Genomic DNA, 18,474 nt, shown 5'->3' on the forward strand with positions numbered 1-18,474 from the left:
TTTCATCAAAAGATGCCAATAAAATATGAAGAGCCAAACCATAGTGTGAGATAACAGAGTTGTAAAACATAACTTTAACAAAGAATTAAAATATAGCATATATAAAGGACTCTTTCAACTTTTTAATACAAAGATAAACAACTCAATGCAGTATGTGAACAACATTCTTGGAAAGAACTTGACAAAGGAAAATAGCCAAATAGTCAATAAGCATATGAAAAAGAGTTCAACATCATTAGTTGTCAACCAATACAAATTAAAACCATGATGGGATACAACTATGTACTCACCAAAATGGTTATAATTTAAGACAGCAAAAAATGTTGACCACCATGTGGATCAATTGACACTGTTGAATACTTCTGTGGCATATATACAATGTTAAATCACTAGGAAAATAGTTTAGCAATGTATAAACTGCTGTCTTATAAAAATTGAACATATACTTATTACATTTTCTACTATGGTCTCAATGAGTTCCCCAAAATTCATACATTAAAACTCAATTGCCAATATGACAGTATTAAGAGGTGGCGCCTTTGAGAGGTGACTAAATTATGAGGATAAAATCTTTGCAAATGGCATTTGTAACCTATAAAAAGGGTTAGAGGGAGATTAAGAAGATGGTGGAATAAAGAAGTTATAAAGAACATCCCCAGCTGCTGCATGGAATGAAACCAAGAAAACTGACAGGCAGCTTCACAGCAAGGTGGGTGAACAACAACAACAAAAAATCAGGAGGCTTTACTGGAATTTAAAACTGGACATTCAAAGCACATTGGTGACTCTAGAGTTTGGATATAATAAGGAAGAAATCCCCAGCGGGATTCCAGCCAGGCTAGAAACTCCAGCCAGAGAGGTCCCTCCATGAGCATAGTGGAAAGATAAGGAAATTAAAGGAATCTACACTTTTGGGAAGCCCGGGGCATGTCTAGGTACAGAGCATCTAAAGACCAAGGACATGGTCTGACAAACCTGAAATATCTGTTGCACAATATCCACCTGGGGAATAGAAGTGGCCATCTCTCCACACAGTGTGCAGAGGGAGGACAAAGGAAGGAACTATTCTGTAGTTGCCAAGCAGGGTCACAAAAACGGAAGGCAATTCCTGCCAAACCCAAGATTGGCCTGAAATACAGACCCAGTAAACACACACCGACTGACATAGAGTGTACTTAAGTAAACAGAAGAAAATCAAACGTGGAGAGAGGTTTACACTGGGAACAACTGGTTGTGGAAAACTACCTCGACCCCTACCCCTCCAATTCAACTTCTTAGAGGACTGGCTGGGAGAGATGCACCTGGCTGGAAACTCAGAAGGGCAGGGTGCAAGAGATGGCATAGAGACTGAACCCAAGACCAGGAAACATGGGGTCTGCAGGTGATGTAGGGAACTAAGAATTGAATCTCCCACCACAAGAGTAGAACCCAGGGGAGACCCATAGAGTACAACCTTCCAGCATGGACCAAATTGGATCAAGTACTGGGTCCTGGAGGTGTGCTGATTTTAAATCTCCAGACCAATTAGTATTAAGTGAAAATCCTGGAGCCCACCTAAGCCTAAATCCTGCCTCCAGGAGCTCCAGCTACAGGATTACCTCTCTCACTACAACAATCCACAGGGTGGAGCATCACATTCTAGAAGACCCACCTAAAAGTGATGAGAAGATGAGAATATTTTGAACTCCAAAGGAAGGAATTCTTTAACTTTTCATCGAAATTTTATTTTTTTAAATTCTTTTTCACTGTTTAATTGTGACCTTAATGGTATATGAGCATTTATACAGTCTCCTATTTTTTCTCATCTCTAGTATATTTGAAGCCAGTTATTTTACATGATTTATCTTTTTGTGAACTAGGATATTTGATTAGTATATTTTAGTTTTGTTTTGTATTCTTTTATTTTTCTTTTTAATTTGTTTTTAATTTTTGCTTTATATATATTTTTCTCCTACCTATTTGTTTCCCTTGATTCTCTTTTTTTCTAACAGCCAATCTCTATTATCTGCCCATTGACTCTTCCTTTGATCTTTTTCTTCTGTCTTCTCTCCTCCTCTCTCATAATCATCACATCCTATATCACTTCTGTTCTCTCCCTGTCAACCATTTGAAAATGTAAAGTCTTTTGCAAACTTGCTGTTTTTATAATAGGTAATAACTGATCATATCATTTTTGTTGATCATGATAATTAACTTTGTAAAGACATCATAATAGAAACTATTTGGTTTAATGCTGCAAATTGTGTGCATTGGTTATAATGATTTTCTCCCCCGAAGCAATGAGGTACTGGAAACCTTTAGGGACACTGTAAGTCCACAGGGTAGACATTCTAATACCTCAGATCCATACTGTTAGATGGGTAGACACATAAAAAAAAAAAAAACAAGAAAAATCAAGGAAACAAATTATCCCAAGCAAACCAAGGTATTCCAAACACAAAATCCATCAACACCCAGTGGAAGAAATTTTAGAGAAGAAGTTTAGAATGTACATAATTAAACTGATCTGCAAAGCATAGGATGATGAAATAAAGTAAATTCAGGTAGCAAAAGATCCCTTCAATAAATAAATAAAGATTCTGAAAAAAACAAAACAGAAATCCTTGAAATGAAGGAAATAATAAATAAAATTAAAAGTATAATAGAAAGCAATTACCAACAGAATAGACCATTAATGGAAGACAGAACCTCATTCAATGAAGACAAAATATGTAACCTTGAAAACAGAGTGGACCACAGAGAGAAGATGCTAAGAAACCATGAAGAGAACTTCCAAGATTTATGGGATAATATGAAGACACCAAATTTAAGATTCATCAGGATAGATGAAGGTGTGCAGATACAAACCAAAGAATGCATAATCTTTTTAATGAAATAATATGAAAAAATCCCAAACCTAAAGAATTAAATGGGGTTGGTCTCCTGGTAGGGAGGGTGAGTCACAGACACCCGAGTCTTTCTCCCTTTGTTGTGGAGCCAGAGGGGAGGAGCGGGGCCGCCACCCGCGCCCGGAGCAGGCCCAGCGGCTCGCTGGCGTGGTGGTCATGTGACCCCAATTGGAGTGGGGGCGGAGCGGAGCCGCCACCCGCGCCCGCAGGTGGGCAGTCCTGCGACCGACCGGCAGAACAGGCCCAGTGGTCTGCGGGCATGGTAGGAGGGGCAGGGCAGAGTCGCCGCCGGTGCCTGCAAGATATGCAGACCTGCAACAGACCGGCGGATCAGGCCCTGCGGCCTGCCAGCATGGTACACACATCACCCCAACTGGAGTAGGGGCAGAGCAGAGCCTTCGCCCGTGCCCGGATCAGGCTCAGCGGCCTGCCGGTGTGGTGGTCACGTGACCCCAATTGGAGTGGGGGCGGAGCGGAGCCGCCACCTGTGCCCCCAGGGTGGGCAGACCTGCGACCAACCTGCAGACCAGGCCCAGCGGTCCGCAGCATGGTAAGAGGGGCAGGGCAGAGCCGCCGCCCACGCCTGCAAGGTAGGCAAACCTGCGACAGACCGGCGGATCAGGCCCAGTGTCCTGCTGGCGTGGTACACACGTCACCCCAATAGGAGTAGGGGCAGAGCAGAGCCGCCGCCCGCGCCCGAAAGGTGGGCAGACCTGCAACCGACCAGCAGAACAGGCCCAGTGGCCTCATACTTCATCTCAAAATCCTAGAAAAAGAAGAGCAAAACAACAGCAAAAGAAGTAGAAGGCAAGAAATAATTAAAATCAGAGCTGAAATTAATGAAATTGAAACAAAAGAAACAATTGAAAAAATTGACAAAACTAAAAGTTGGTTCTTTGAAAAAATAAATAAAATCGACAGACCCTTAGCCATGCTAATGAAGAGAAGAAGAGAGAGAACTCAAATTACTAGCATACGGGATGAAAAATGCAATATCACAACAGACACTTCAGAAATACAGAAGATAATCAGAAATTATTTTGAATCCTTATACTCCAATAAATTAGAAGATAGTGAAGGCATCGATAAATTTCTTAAGTCATATGATCTGCCCAGATTGAGTCAGGAGGATATTGACAACCTAAGCAGACCAATATCGATTGAGGAAATAGAAGAAACCATCAAAAGACTAACAACTAAGAAAAGCCCAGGACCGGATGGGTATACAGCAGAGTTTTACAAAACCTTTAAAGAGGAACTAATACCAATACTTTTCAAGCTACTTCAGGAAATAGAAAAAGAGGGAGAACTTCCAAATTCATTCTACGAGGCCAACATCACCCTGATACCTAAACCAGACAAAGACACTTCAAAGAAAGAAAACTACAGACCAATATCTCTAATGAACCTAGATGCAAAAATCCTCAATAAAATTCTGGCGAATCGGATACAAAAACATATCAAAAAAATTGTGCACCATGATCAAGTAGGATTCATCCCTGGGATGCAAGGCTGGTTCAATATACGGAAATCAATAAATGTTATTCACCACATCAATAGACTTAAAAATAAGAACCATATGATCATCTCGATAGATGCGGAAAAAGCATTCGACAAAGTACAGCATCCCTTTATGTTCAAAACTCTAGAAAAACTAGGGATAACAGGAACATACCTCAATATTGTAAAAGCAATCTATGCTAAGCCTCAGGCTAGCATCATTCTGAATGGCGAAAAATTGAAGGCATTCCCTCTAAAATCTGGAACAAGACAGGGATGCCCTCTCTCACCACTTCTGTTCAACATAGTTCTCGAAACGCTGGCCAGAGCAATTAGACAGATGAAAGAAATTAAAGGCATAAAAATAGGAAAAGAAGAACTTAAATTATCACTATTTGCAGGTGACATGATTCTATACCTAGCAGACCCAAAAGGGTCTACAAAGAAACTATTAGAGCTAATAAATGAATTCAGCAAAGTGGCAGGCTATAAAATCAACACGCATAAATCAAAGGCATCCCTGTATATCAGCGACAAATCCTCTGAAATGGAAATGAGGACAACCACTCCATTCACAATATCCTCAAAAAAAATAAAATACTTGGGAATCAACCTAACAAAAGAGGTGAAAGACTTATACAATGAAAACTACAGAACCCTAAAGAGAGAAATAGAAGAAGATCTTAGAAGATGGAAAAATATACCCTGTTCATGGATAGGCAGAACTAACATCATCAAAATGGCGATATTACCAAAAGTTCTCTATAGGTTTAATGCAATGCCAATCAAAATCCCAACAGCATTTCTTGTAGAAATAGAGAAAGCAATCATGAAATTCATATGGAAAAATAAAAGACCCAGAATAGGAAAAACAATGCTAAGCAGGAAGTGTGGATCAGGCGGTATAGCGATACCAGACTTCAAACTATACTACAGAGCAATAGTAACAAAAACGGCATGGTACTGGTACCAAAACAGGCGGGTGGACCAATGGTACAGAATAGAGGACACAGAAACCAATCCACAAAACTACAACTATCTTATATTTGATAAAGGGGCTAAAAGCATGCAATGGAGGAAGGATAGCATCTTCAACAAATGGTTCTGGGAAAACTGGAAATCCATATGCAACAGAATAAAGTGTCTTAATGAGAAATACTTTTTATAGAACCTGCTTCAAAATTTTGAAAAAGAAGTCATAGAGAAAGCCTCAAGTGGTGAAGTCTCTGTTTTCTTTACAGGGCCTACCAGATTTGTGATTTCCTTGTTTTCTTCAAGAGCTTATTTGAACTGCATTGTTTTGACTTTTCACTTTCAATTAACATCGTCTACAAAGTATGAACTTACAGAGCCTAGTTTGGCTGTTCATACTTAACAAGAAAGTTTCTGTATGTCTATTTGGAAATAATTTAAATGAAAATGCTGTGGGTATCAAGTTACAGCTGAAAGAAATGTGCCAAAGCTATGCTTAAGTGTGCTATTAAGGTAGAGCACCTGAATCTAATTTGGCTAACACAATCCGTCTATCTCTGTGTTTTGATTCTGGGGCACATAAAAATAGGGTGCTCTAAAATGCATAACCCTACCTAAAATACCATTAGAAAGATAATTCCATGTGAAAAGATGGATTTGTTCCAGCATGGTGATTCTTCCTAGCTTATCCTACATTATATGCTATACATCAAGACAATAAGACATTACATTTTCTGCAAGCAGATTATTATTAGTAAAGATGAGCTTTCCTTGATTCTGGGAACTGTGACACAGAGACTGTTTCTTCACAAAGCTGTACTTTATAAATAAGAAAAATATTTGATAGGGTAATTCACAAGTTAGAGGATCACAAAATCCATCAAGTCCACTGGTTTTATTTTACAAATGTGAAATAAATATCTGGCCCTTGTCATTTACACATACCAGGATTAAATGTGCATAATCACATGGCTTTGAATTCTGACATGAAATTCTGAATCTTTTAACCATTGCTAAAGTCAAACTGAAATATAGGTTATAGTGTTGAAACATTTCATGATAAGTAAAGATCTTAATAATTCAAGTTAGACTTTATGTGATCAATACCTCCAAACAGTTTCAATGAAGAATAGGTATTAATTCTCTATTTAAACATTTTTCTATACCTAACATTTTTTTCATCTTTTGTATGCCAGTATGAAAATGGTGCAAAGTGGCATTTAATTTCCTTAAAAATCTCCACACTTAAGGAATCTGAGATTCTAGAGAATTCTTAATTATATCTTGACCCCGTTTAAGAAAACATTGTTCTCCCTGGAGCTGTAGAGGGATTGTGGCATTATCAGAATCCAGAATCCAAAATCCAAAACTAAGAAAAAGTTAGAGAATAGTCTGTCAGCAAAGTTGTATATGATCATTGTATGTGGATTATTTTTTTCCTCAGATGAATATATTGATATGTACTACCTTCTATGATAGGAAAGCTTCAGAACTACAAGATTAATATAATAAGAAAAATAACCCATTTCTAGGCAAAAATACAATTAGTAGATGCCAGTTTGCAAACTGTGAAAAGATAACATGTACACAATTTTATTCATATTCTGCAACTTTACAACCTTATACTCAGCACTTCCCAATACCCCAGAGATACCTCACAACATTGTACTATCAAGATATAAGAATAAAAATAATGTTTTGGTTCAAAGACATAATACTTCACATAAAGCATTCCTTTAAAATGACAAACTAAGGGAATAATTTCATCAGCTAATATGGTAATCAGTATGCCACACAATTCTCAATTTTCTTTTTCTTTCTTTCTTTTTCCTGTGGCATTTAATAAAATAATATTTAAATATTTTAAAAACAATAATGAAACTTTCAACATATAAAATTATGTTTGAAGGCTGGGGTTGCAGGTCTGTGGTAGAGTGCTTTCCTCACACATATGAGGCACTGGGTTCAATCCTCAGCACCACATTAACATAAATAAATAAATGAAGGTATTGTGTTGATTTACAATTAAAAATAAAAATAAAAATTTTGTCTGAGTCCCACCTTTTTTCTATAACTCAGTTTAAAACTATAGAAAACTAAATAACAAAGAATGGCTAAGACTTGGCACTGGAAGAATTAGAAGCAAATGCTGAAGAAAACTTGATTTGTGTCAAGGTACTGATCCATGTTGTCTCACAGAGAGGCCATAGGCTGAAAAGCACTTGGAAAAAAAAATTCATCCTAATCTTGCAGTCCTCACCCCTGCATGGCCAAAGTTGCTTTAGAAACAACAAGGGGAGATAGTGCAATATGAATCCCTGTCAGAGAGCTGTGGCAATAATATTCTGGATCAAGCCAGAACATTCAATATTCCTCCTATCAAAATGGCACAGGGGCTGTATGGTGCCAAATAAAACTGAAAATCTAGAGTTGTGATTGTAAAAGCACTAAAGATTAGTAAACAATTCACCTTGCTCTTTGTATTTCCTAGAGTAAAGTTGGGTGGGTCTTAGACTAGCAAGAACCCATATCCAGGAAACATGAGGGAAAAAAATGAAAGGAAAGGGCAGAATCAAAAATTAAGCCAGAGAGATTTTACCAGAAGCTTGGTGTGAGGACAAGTAGAAAAATGTGATATGTTTCTAGTCTTTCCATCAGCAACAGCAGTAATCCCAATAGTCCCCCAAGTTTGTGATAAAGCTTCAAAGTAGGATACTAAATCCTTTCATGAGTTTTTGTAAAGTTCTTTCAGTGACAACAAAACAAAGGCCATTTTTTTTACACAGTTTGGGTAAGGAAATTCAACAACCCTATATGTATTAAGGATTTTTAAATTTTGCACAGTGCTACAGCTTTTTGGTATGTTTGGAGAATTTATTCAATGAACACATACTACAAAAAGAGGCTGTTAAAGTTTTCCTTGTGTTCCTACCTTGATATATCAGTGCCAGATTAGAATTCATGAAATGATTCTGGTTTCTTTCCTATCAGATTACCAAATGATATGGTAAATATTTGATAAGATCATCTCTTCTGCAAACTATATTAGGATTACTTTCTGCTAGATTGGATTATGTTGGTGCTCCTAATCATTTTATGAATCAGTAAAGAATCCTGATATGCTAGGCGCAGAGCAACAAGTACACTTGATTTTCATGTTACACAGACTGACCATTTACCTCATCTCTGGTTTTTTAAATTGCATTTATTTTATTTATTTATTTATATGTGGTGCTGAGGATTGAACCCAGAGCTTCACACGTGCTAGGCGAGTGCTGCACCACTAAGCCACAACCCCATCCCCCTCACCTCCTTTTGTTGCAATCTATCCTACAGTGGGGGAAATGATGAAATTGTAAAATGAAACTGTGCCTGAGATTTGTCCTTCAATTTTTACACAGTCAATTTTTTGTTCAAAAGTGATGCTCAGAATTTGTGCTCAAGGGATGTCAAATTGTCAGAATTATCTTTCTGCAAGTTTCCTCCACACAGGAGCCTGCTTTGTCTAAAAACCTCTCTTCAGTGTCAACATAACACTTTGGATGTATGCAGTAGCTGTTGTTGCTTTCCCCACTTCTGACCTTGCAAGAATACCAAGTGTGCTGAGTATAATTTTCACACTATGGTGTATAATATTTTTGAAAGATTATTCTGTATATGTTCCTTTGCACTTTACCTAATTTGAATGGAATTATTAACTTGTGTTTCTTTCTTTGTATTTTCTCACACTTTTTCTTAATATATGAATTATTTATTTTGAGTAGATGGTATATTCTGTTAAATTAGCTGAGAACAATCAGGGGATTTGCTCCTGCAAAGTCTCAAAATAAGAGATTAATTTATTCATTCAAGATTTATTGGATACTTGTGCTATACACTCTAGTAGACACCAGACAAAAAATAAATAAAAATAAGGTCCAAGACATGCCTGATGAAACTCTTATGCTAGTATAACTACAATAGTGACAGGTTCTCATTTAACTGGCTATGAGGATCTAATTGTATTTGGGGACAAATCTTATGGGAAAGGTAATATCTCCCAAAAAAGGTAAAACAAGAAGGAGCAATAGAATCACATGGAAGAAGATGATCATTTCAGATAATATGTGGTCCCCCTTAGTGCATGATAAAGTAAACTAACCAGAGTTTAAAAATGCCTGTGCCCAGCCAACACTCACTCAATATCCTGATTTATTAAGCTATGATGAATAGAGGTAATATTCTACTGTGCAGCCAGTATGGAAAAGGAAAACCAATGCTTTGCACAATGGGGAACCGCTGAGGGTTTTAAGCAGGACAGTAAATGAAAATTTGAAAACTTTATGGAATCTGACAAATTTTGTATTTTATTGTGGGGGTGGATTTAAAAAAAGACTAAAATTACTTTGTTTAGATTGAAGAAGTGGAAGGTTGAAGGCTGACATACCATTAGAACAATAATATCAATATATCTTTCTTTAACTGATGCTAATCCAAAATAAGGTTTTCACTTGTACTAAGTAAAATGGTACAAAAATAAGGACAAGATAATAGATTGACCACAAAGCTGGATCTATTCTACATATAGGATCATTTTCTATTTTGATATTATATTATTCGGTTTTTGTGTTGTTTGTTTTATGAAATAATGGCAAATATTGATTTTGCTCATTATTATTTGATGGCTATAATTGGCAAAATAGCAATTTTATTTTTCGCAATCAGAAGGGGTTGCAGTTTCCACACTGTTTTCTTTCATTTGTTTCTACTTTCATGGTTGAGATATTAAATACATACTGGTATAAAATGTATAAATGCAAAAGTGTTAAATGCCTGGCTCAAGTAATTTTTACATTTGAATATATTTATAAATCCACCCCCACAATAGAATACAAAATTTGTCAGATTCCATAAGGTTTTCTGTCACCCATTAAATTCAATTTCCACCCCTCTACCATTGGAAAACACTATTGTTTTATAGCACCATAGATTTGTTTGTCTAGTTTTACATTTCATATAAATATAATCATATGTGTTTTTGTGTCTGGTTTCTTTCAGTCAAAATGTAGTTTACCTGATTCATCCATATTTTAGCAGATATTTTTGTTGTTGTTGTTCTGTAGTATTTTCATGTGTGATTTATCATAACTTTTTATCTATTCTCCTACTGATTGACATTTGCATCATTTCTAGTTTGGGTTACTATGAATAAAGCTTCTATGGCCATTATTTATAAGTCTAATGTGGAGATTTGCAGTCATTTATTTTGTTTATATACGTGGAAGTAGAATTTCTGGGTTAGAGGTTAAGCATATGTCTAGCTTATCCTAATAAAAATTTATGTATAGATTCAGCATATACTAAGAGGATGTCAAACAGTATCAACTAGATTTATTCAGAATTACTGCATAAAGTCACACTTCCACCTCTAGAACATGAAAGCCCCTGATGCTTTACATGCTTGTCAACACTTGGTATAATGTAACTGTTTTGAATTTTAGCCATTTTGGTAGGTGTACAGTGATCTCACTGTTTTTTTTTTTTTAATTTTAAGTGTATTGGGTCATTTAAATAACATTGCTATTTTTAAATGCCTGTTTTATATAATTTGACTGGTCAGTGGATTACTACAACTTCAGGGTATAATATGTAACCATGATTACATATTATTAAATCAAGCTATAATTCACATGCTATAATACTCAACATTTTAGAGTTTACCATCCATTGTTTTTTTTGAGGGGGTTACTGGGGAATGAACTCAGAGTCACTCAACCACTGAACCACATCCCCAGCCCTATTTTGTATTTTATTTAGAGACAGGGTTTCACTGATTTACTTAGTGCCTTGCTTTTGCTGAGGCTGGCTTTCAACTTGTGATCCTCCTGCCTCAGCCTCCTAAGCTTCTGGGATTACCCATTCATTGATTTTTAAAATATTTAGAAAGTTGTATAACTGTCAACACTATATAATTCCAGAATATTTTCATTACTGAAAAATGAAACTTCATGATCTCTAGTAGTCATTCCTGATTCTAACCTAACCCATACCCTGGTAACCATTTGTCTACTACTTTGATCTCTCTGGATTTTTTACTATTCTGGACATTTCTTTTTAATGGAATCTTACAATATGTAGCCTTTTGTGTCTGTCTTCTTAAAGTTAGAATAGTGTTTTCGAGGTTCATCCATTTTTTTGTTGTATCTATCAGTACTTCTTTCATTTTTATGGATGAATAATATCCCATTGTAACTTGGAGCAGTAGGGCACACCTGTAATTCCAACAACTCCGGGGGTTGAGGCAGGAGGATTGCAAGTTCAAGGCCAACCTCAGCAATTTAGCAAGACCCTGTGTCAAACTAGAAAACAAAAAGGATTGAGAATATAGCTCAGGGGTTAAGTACTTCCGGGTTCAATCCCCCATGCCTATATATATATATATATATATATATATATATATATATATATATTTTCACTATATATTCAAATATATATTGAGCATATATTAATATTTATATATGTATGTATATATCTCATTGTATGAGCTAGAAGAAAGGATTTGAAAGTTTTCACCATAAAGAAATAATAAATGTTTGAGGAGATAAATATGTTTAACCTGATTTTAACTGTATACAATAAATACATGTAGCAAAATATAACAGTGCCTCATTGATATGTATAACTTTTATATTTTTAAGTAACATTTTAAAAACAAAGTGATAGAGCTCTAATCTCTAGGGTATACAAAGAACTCAAAAAGCTAAACAACAAAAAAACAAATAACCCAATCAACAAATGGGCCAAGGACCTGAACAGACACTTCTCAGAAGAGGATATACAATCAGTCAACAAATACACGAAAAAATGCTCTCCATCTCTAGCAATCAAAGAAATGCAAATTAAAACTACTCTAAGATACCATCTCCCTCCAGTAAGAATGGCAGTCAATATGAAGTCAAACAACAAGTGCTGGCGAGGATACGGGAAAAAGGTACACTCATACATTGCTGGTGGGACTGAAAATTGGTGCAGCCAATTTGGAAAGCAGTATGGAGATTCCTTGGAAAGCTGGGAATGGAACCATCATTTGACCCAGCTATTCCTCTTCTCGGACTATACCCAAAAGACCTAAAAATTGCATACTACAGGGACATAGCCACATCAATGTTTATAGCAGCACAATTCACAATAGCTAGACTGTGAAACCAACCTAGATGTCCTTCAATGGATAAATGGATAAAAAATGTGGCATTTATACACAATGGAATATTACTCAGCACTAAAAAATAACAAGATCATGGCATTTGTAGGGAAATGGATGGCATGAGAGCAGATTATGCTAAGTGAAGTTAGCCAATCCCTAAAAAATAAATGCCAAATGTCTTCTCTGATATAAGGAGAGTAACTAAGAACAGAGTAGAGAGGAAGAGCATGAGAAGAAGATTACCACTAAATAGGGAAGAGAGGTGGGAGGGAAAGGCAGGGAGAAGGGGAGTTGCAGGGAAGATGGAAGGAGACCCTCATCATTATACGGTATACATGTATGACGATGTGAGGAAAAAGAAAAAATGAAGTGTGTCACATTAGATTGGGTAGAGGGAAGTGATGGGAGGGGAGGGGAGGGGAAGGGGGAAAGGAATGACAGCAGAATAAAATAGACATTATTATTGCTGTGTGTATATAGGTGACTGTATGACCAATGTGATTCTGCAACCTGTACACTCAGAAAAATGAAAAATTATACCCCAATTGATTCAAATGCATGAATTGCAAAGATCATTGTAATGTCATGTATAGCTAATTAAAACAAATTAAAAAATAAAAATTAAATAATAAAAAATAAAAATAATAAAATAAAAAAGTTTTAAAAATATTGCATTGTATGAATATACCACTTTTTTTATCTATCCAGCAACTGACAGACATTTGAGTGCTTTCCACTTTTTGAGCATCATTAATAATGCCATAGTGAATATTTGTGTGAGTTTTGTGTGACATGTTTTCTATTCTCCTGAGAATACCCCTAGTAGTGGTCTGGCTGGATCATATGATACATCTATGTTTAACTCTTTAAAGAATTGTTTTCAAAAAAGGCTACACACCAGCTGCATATGGGTATTGAAATTTCTCCACATATTTGTCGGTCTTCATTTGAATGTATATGATGGAGGTATTTCATTGTGGTTTTGCTTCTTATTTCCTTAATGACTGGTATCAGTCTCATCATTCGTGATTATTAAATATTTGTGTATCTCCTTGAAGATATGTTCATCCAAATCCTTTGCTCATTTTAAAATTAGACTATTTAAAGATATTCTTAATGAGACTGGGGTTGTAGCTTGGTGGTAGAACATTGTAGAGCATATGTGATATACTGGGTTCAATTCTCAACACCATATATTAAATTAATAAAATAAAGATCTATTGACAACTAAAAATATTTTTAAATATTTACAAAGATATTATTAATGTCCTCTAAGAATTTTTATTTTATTTTAGATACAAATCCTGATAAATTAATATTTATAATTTAATGATGTCAGTTTTATTTAATTTATGTTACATAGTTTTACCTTATTGTTATATCTTTCTTCCTATAATAAAAAAACAACCACTCCATAGTCATAAAGAATACTTCTGTGTTTTCTTCTAGGACATAGTTTGGCCAGATATTAAATATGTATGGTTTTAGAAACCATGCAGTCTGTCATAACAACTCAAATATGCCAGTGTAGTGTGACAGCAATAATAAACAACACATAAATGAATGGGCTGGCTGTGTTCCATTAAAATTTTATTCACAAGAAGGGGCAGAAGGCTAGGTTTGGCCTATAGGCCATAGTTAGTCAACTTCTGTTCTAAAAGTTGTATTGTTTTATCTTTCACATTTAGCTCTGTGGCCCATCTCAATTAGATTTTTTTACGCTGTTTGACATAGGTATCAAGATTCATTTTCTTCCATATGGATATGAAATTACTCTGATACCATTTATTAAAAGATGATTCTTTTTCCCAAATTAATCTTAAATATAAATCAAGTGACTTTTTATATATGGGCCTGTTTCTGAACTCCTTTTTCTGCATCATTGGACTATTTGTCAATACTTTCATAAATACCACACTGCCTTAATCATTACAGGTTTAGAGTTAGTTGTCAAAACTAGTTAGTGTAAGTCCTTCAATGTTGTTTTTCCTCCTTTAAGATTGTATTGCCTGTTCAATACTTTTTGCATTTCAATACAGATTTTATAATCAGCTTATCAATTTACACATACACACACACTGTGCAGGGATTTGATTGGTATTACATCTACTCTATGGATCAATTTCAGAAGAATTGACATTGTAACACTACAGTGCCTTCCAAACAATCCATAAATATATTGTTTTTACATTGGTTTAAATCTTTATCAATACGTCTCAGAAATGTTTCATTGTTTCAGGTATAAAAGTTTGTCATCTTTCATTAGATTTATTCCTAAATAAATGATGCTTTTTCTTACTATCATAATGGTATTTTCAATTTTTTTACAAAATTTTACTAGTTTATAGAATTGGAAATATTTTTTGCATCTTGACTTTTTCAGAGCAATTGATGAATTCACCAGTTTTTTTAATTGTGCTTGTCCCTGAAATCTTCAAGTCTTAAAACAGCTGAAGAAACTACTGAAATGATATAAGTATAGGTAATAAAAGTAAAAACTAAAAATGATGGATGTGAGATATAAGAAATAACTAAAAGAATCCATTCAAATGTATATTTTTATGAAAATGCAATGGAAGAGTAGAGTCTATCAGAATTTTGTCTTGTGTAAGGATTCCAGTTTCTCCACATACTTGCCCACATTTCGTACTGTTGGTCTTTTTTACTATAGCCATTTGAATGTATATGATGTAGGTATTTCATTGTGGTTTTTCTTCTTATTTCCTTAATGACTAGTGTCAGTCTCATTATTTGTTATTATTAAATACTTGTGTATCTTCTTGAAGGTATGTTAATCCAAATCCTTTGCTCATTTTAAAATTGAACCATTTATTTAAAGATATGCTTAATGGTGTTGTAGTTGTAGCTCAGAAGTAGAGCACTTGCCTAGCATGTCTGATACATGATACACGACTAATGTTGTCATTTACAACATAGGAAAATAAAGGGAAAAGAAAATGCTTTGGAAAAAATAATGAGAGGAGTATCTAATAAATTTATTTGAGTTGGCTATAAAATGCCCAACAGAAAGTCTTCATTAATGAATTGAAAATAGAAATCAGAACTTCCACTGTTGCAAGTTGTTAGAATACAGGTGATAGTTGAAGCCAAGCAGAAATAGACAAAAACATAAGAACAATGTGTAGAATGAAAAGAGAGCTAAAGATTTTAGTATTGGAAAATGCCAACATTAGACGAGTAGTGAAGAGACAAATGCCAACAAAGGAGAGCAAAAAAGATATGCTTGAGAGGAGAACCAAGAAAGGGTAATTACAGAAGTCAGTGAAGGGTTTTTAAGTGGTAGAGCATGTTCAGCACTGTCAAGTGCTGTAAAATAGTCAAAAGATAAAGGAATTGAAATTGAAATGATCAATATGGGAGTCATTAATTGCTTTATCCAGAGATACATCAGCAACATGGGGGGAATGGTTGCCAGATTGAAATGAGTTAAATTGGAGTTGAGGAAATCAAAGAATCAAAGACAACTGTGAAAACTCTTCTTTGTAAAATCTCCTATGAGAAGAGAAGGCTCTAGACAAAGACTGATATACGTTCAAAGGAAGGTAACTTTAAAGGGGAATGTTTGGTTACATCTCTAGTGGAAAGACACAGGGTATGAATATACTGAGGTAAGAGAGACTGATTAATTGAGTATGGTCCTATAGTATATGGAATTGGAGTGGATCTGTTATATAAACACTATCTCAATTAAGATAAAGTTCCCTGTAATTGAGATAAATAGAAGCATAAATACTTGAATATTAGGTGAAAGAAGCTGGATATAAATTGATATCTGCTGTCTTTATTTTGTACCTCACCTAGTCTCCCACATTCTAATATTTATTTAACATTTTGGATTATTTATGAATTGTCCTCTAATGGTTGAAAAATATTTTGTTACCTTATTCAAACTTTACTTTCTTTCATACACCATTCACAGTAACTTATACAACTTGCAAGCCTTTAGAAAAGATTTATTTTATGCTGACTTAATTTATTTGTGTAAAAATCAAGCCACACATTTAAATATATCAAATTATCTTTGTGGAGGGAAGAAGATACTTATGCTGTCCCTTGCTACATAGCCTACTATCCACCTCCACCTCTGCACTTTGTCCAAATGCAAAATTACAAATCGAATCAAGTTATTAGTAAAGCAGTGTATACCTGAAGATTTTTATTGCAAGCTATGGAATAATGGATATGCAGAATTTCCAGGAAAGCAGTATCAGTACTGGAGTTTAATTCAACTGAATATCAACAAAGAAATAGATTTTAATGGATTATGACAAGTATGTTAAAAGTATCAAGAGCATGTTGATGTGAAATCTGATAAATGGAGGTTTATGATTACCATTAATCAAAGAAAACTTTGAAGAAAATAAATTGAAATTTTTAGGTTAGGATGATTATTAACAGAAATGTTCTGGATAATTTTTAAGATATTTTCTCAATATGCATTTAATATTAAGTCTGCATTATGAAGTTCAGATTCATCCCCTGAGCTGGTCTCTGTGGACAAGCAAGTGAATATTTTTAAGTGTCTCCCTTTGCATTCACTATAACATGTAAAATACATAAGGCGATGTGTGGGAAGTTAATAAAAAGATGAGACTGGGTTGCTAAATTAATTCATTAGTCTAATATTCATGGAATATATTTTCCTTTCAATGCACACACATAATTCATATTAGCATTTGTGAGAGAAAGTTAGATTTTCAAGGAAAGAATGTAGAAATCAACAAGGAAAAGTTTTAGAGAACTCTTTGTGAGGGATTTGCTATTTTACTGATTATTGCAAAGGTGATGTCTGGGATAGCAAACAGAACAATCATCCAAGTGTTTCTTCATAGCTGCATATTGCACATTTTAGGAAAACTGTATAAAATAATTATTGCATTTTATCCTTGAAAAGAAATGGCAACTAGTATTTGTGAGAGGCCAGTTGTATGCCAAGCACTGTGCTAAGTCCCTGACAAGTATAGTTATTGTCCCCACAAAAATGTATGAAATCATTCAAAAATTCAGTGGCTTAAAATAACATCATTACTCTCATAGGTTTGTGGGTTAGTTAGGCATTTGTTGATGGAAGTTGAGCACAGTGGGGCAATTTTTATGATCTCAATCTGGTCTTGCTCACGGATCTGAAGGTTGGCTAAGAGTTGTCTGATCTAGGTTGGGTCCAGGCAAGGTGTTTTGTTCTGCTGCAGTGTCTTTAACCCTTCTACATGAACCATCAGGGGAGCCAAACTATATTCTTTTTACGTTGATGATAAAGGACTAAGAGAGTAATCTGAATGGTGCAGGAGGTTTATGTATTTCAGTCTCAACATGACACTGACCAAAGCAAGCCACATGGCTAAATTCAAAATCGAGGGTTGGGGAAATATACTTTTCATCTTTAATGAGAGAAACTGCAAACTCACCAGGCACAGGACTTAAATACAAGAAGGAGTAAAGAATTATTCCATTAAAGGAATCTGAAATAATTCTATCTTTAGTCAATATTTCCCTCAAAATAATATTATTGTGAAATAAGTAGGAAACTGAATCATAACAAGGTTGTTTGACTTTTCCAAGTCATAGAGAAAATATGTTGTAAGCCAATATCAAAGTTCATTTTAAAAATAATTTTATTAATAATAATTTTTTATTATTATACTTTAAAAATGGCAAACAAAATGAGATCCACCAATTAATACAGAAATTATATCAGCAGGTCAGAAAAACAACCCCATAAATGAACAATACCCAATATCATGATTTTAACTATTTTATTGATGCCCAAAACTTTCAAATCTATTTCTGGCCTAACCACTATCTAAACACTATTCCCTGCTTCAATTTAACACAATTTTCTTGTATCAGTTTTCTACTGACAAATAGAAAAACTCCTCAGTGGTCTCATCATATAATCCTCTTTTTTTACTT

The 18,474-nt window shown here is 34.8% G+C and overlaps 1 pseudogene; it reads left to right on the top strand.

Moving 5' to 3' along the window:
* Nucleotides 1-3,147: 3,147 nt before the first annotated feature.
* Nucleotides 3,148-18,474, top strand: part of LOC114091366 (importin subunit beta-1 pseudogene) — a 34,974-nt pseudogene continuing 19,647 nt past the window's right edge.

Source organism: Marmota flaviventris, chromosome X (assembly GCF_047511675.1).
Source record: "Marmota flaviventris isolate mMarFla1 chromosome X, mMarFla1.hap1, whole genome shotgun sequence".
NCBI lineage: Eukaryota > Metazoa > Chordata > Mammalia > Rodentia > Sciuridae > Marmota > Marmota flaviventris.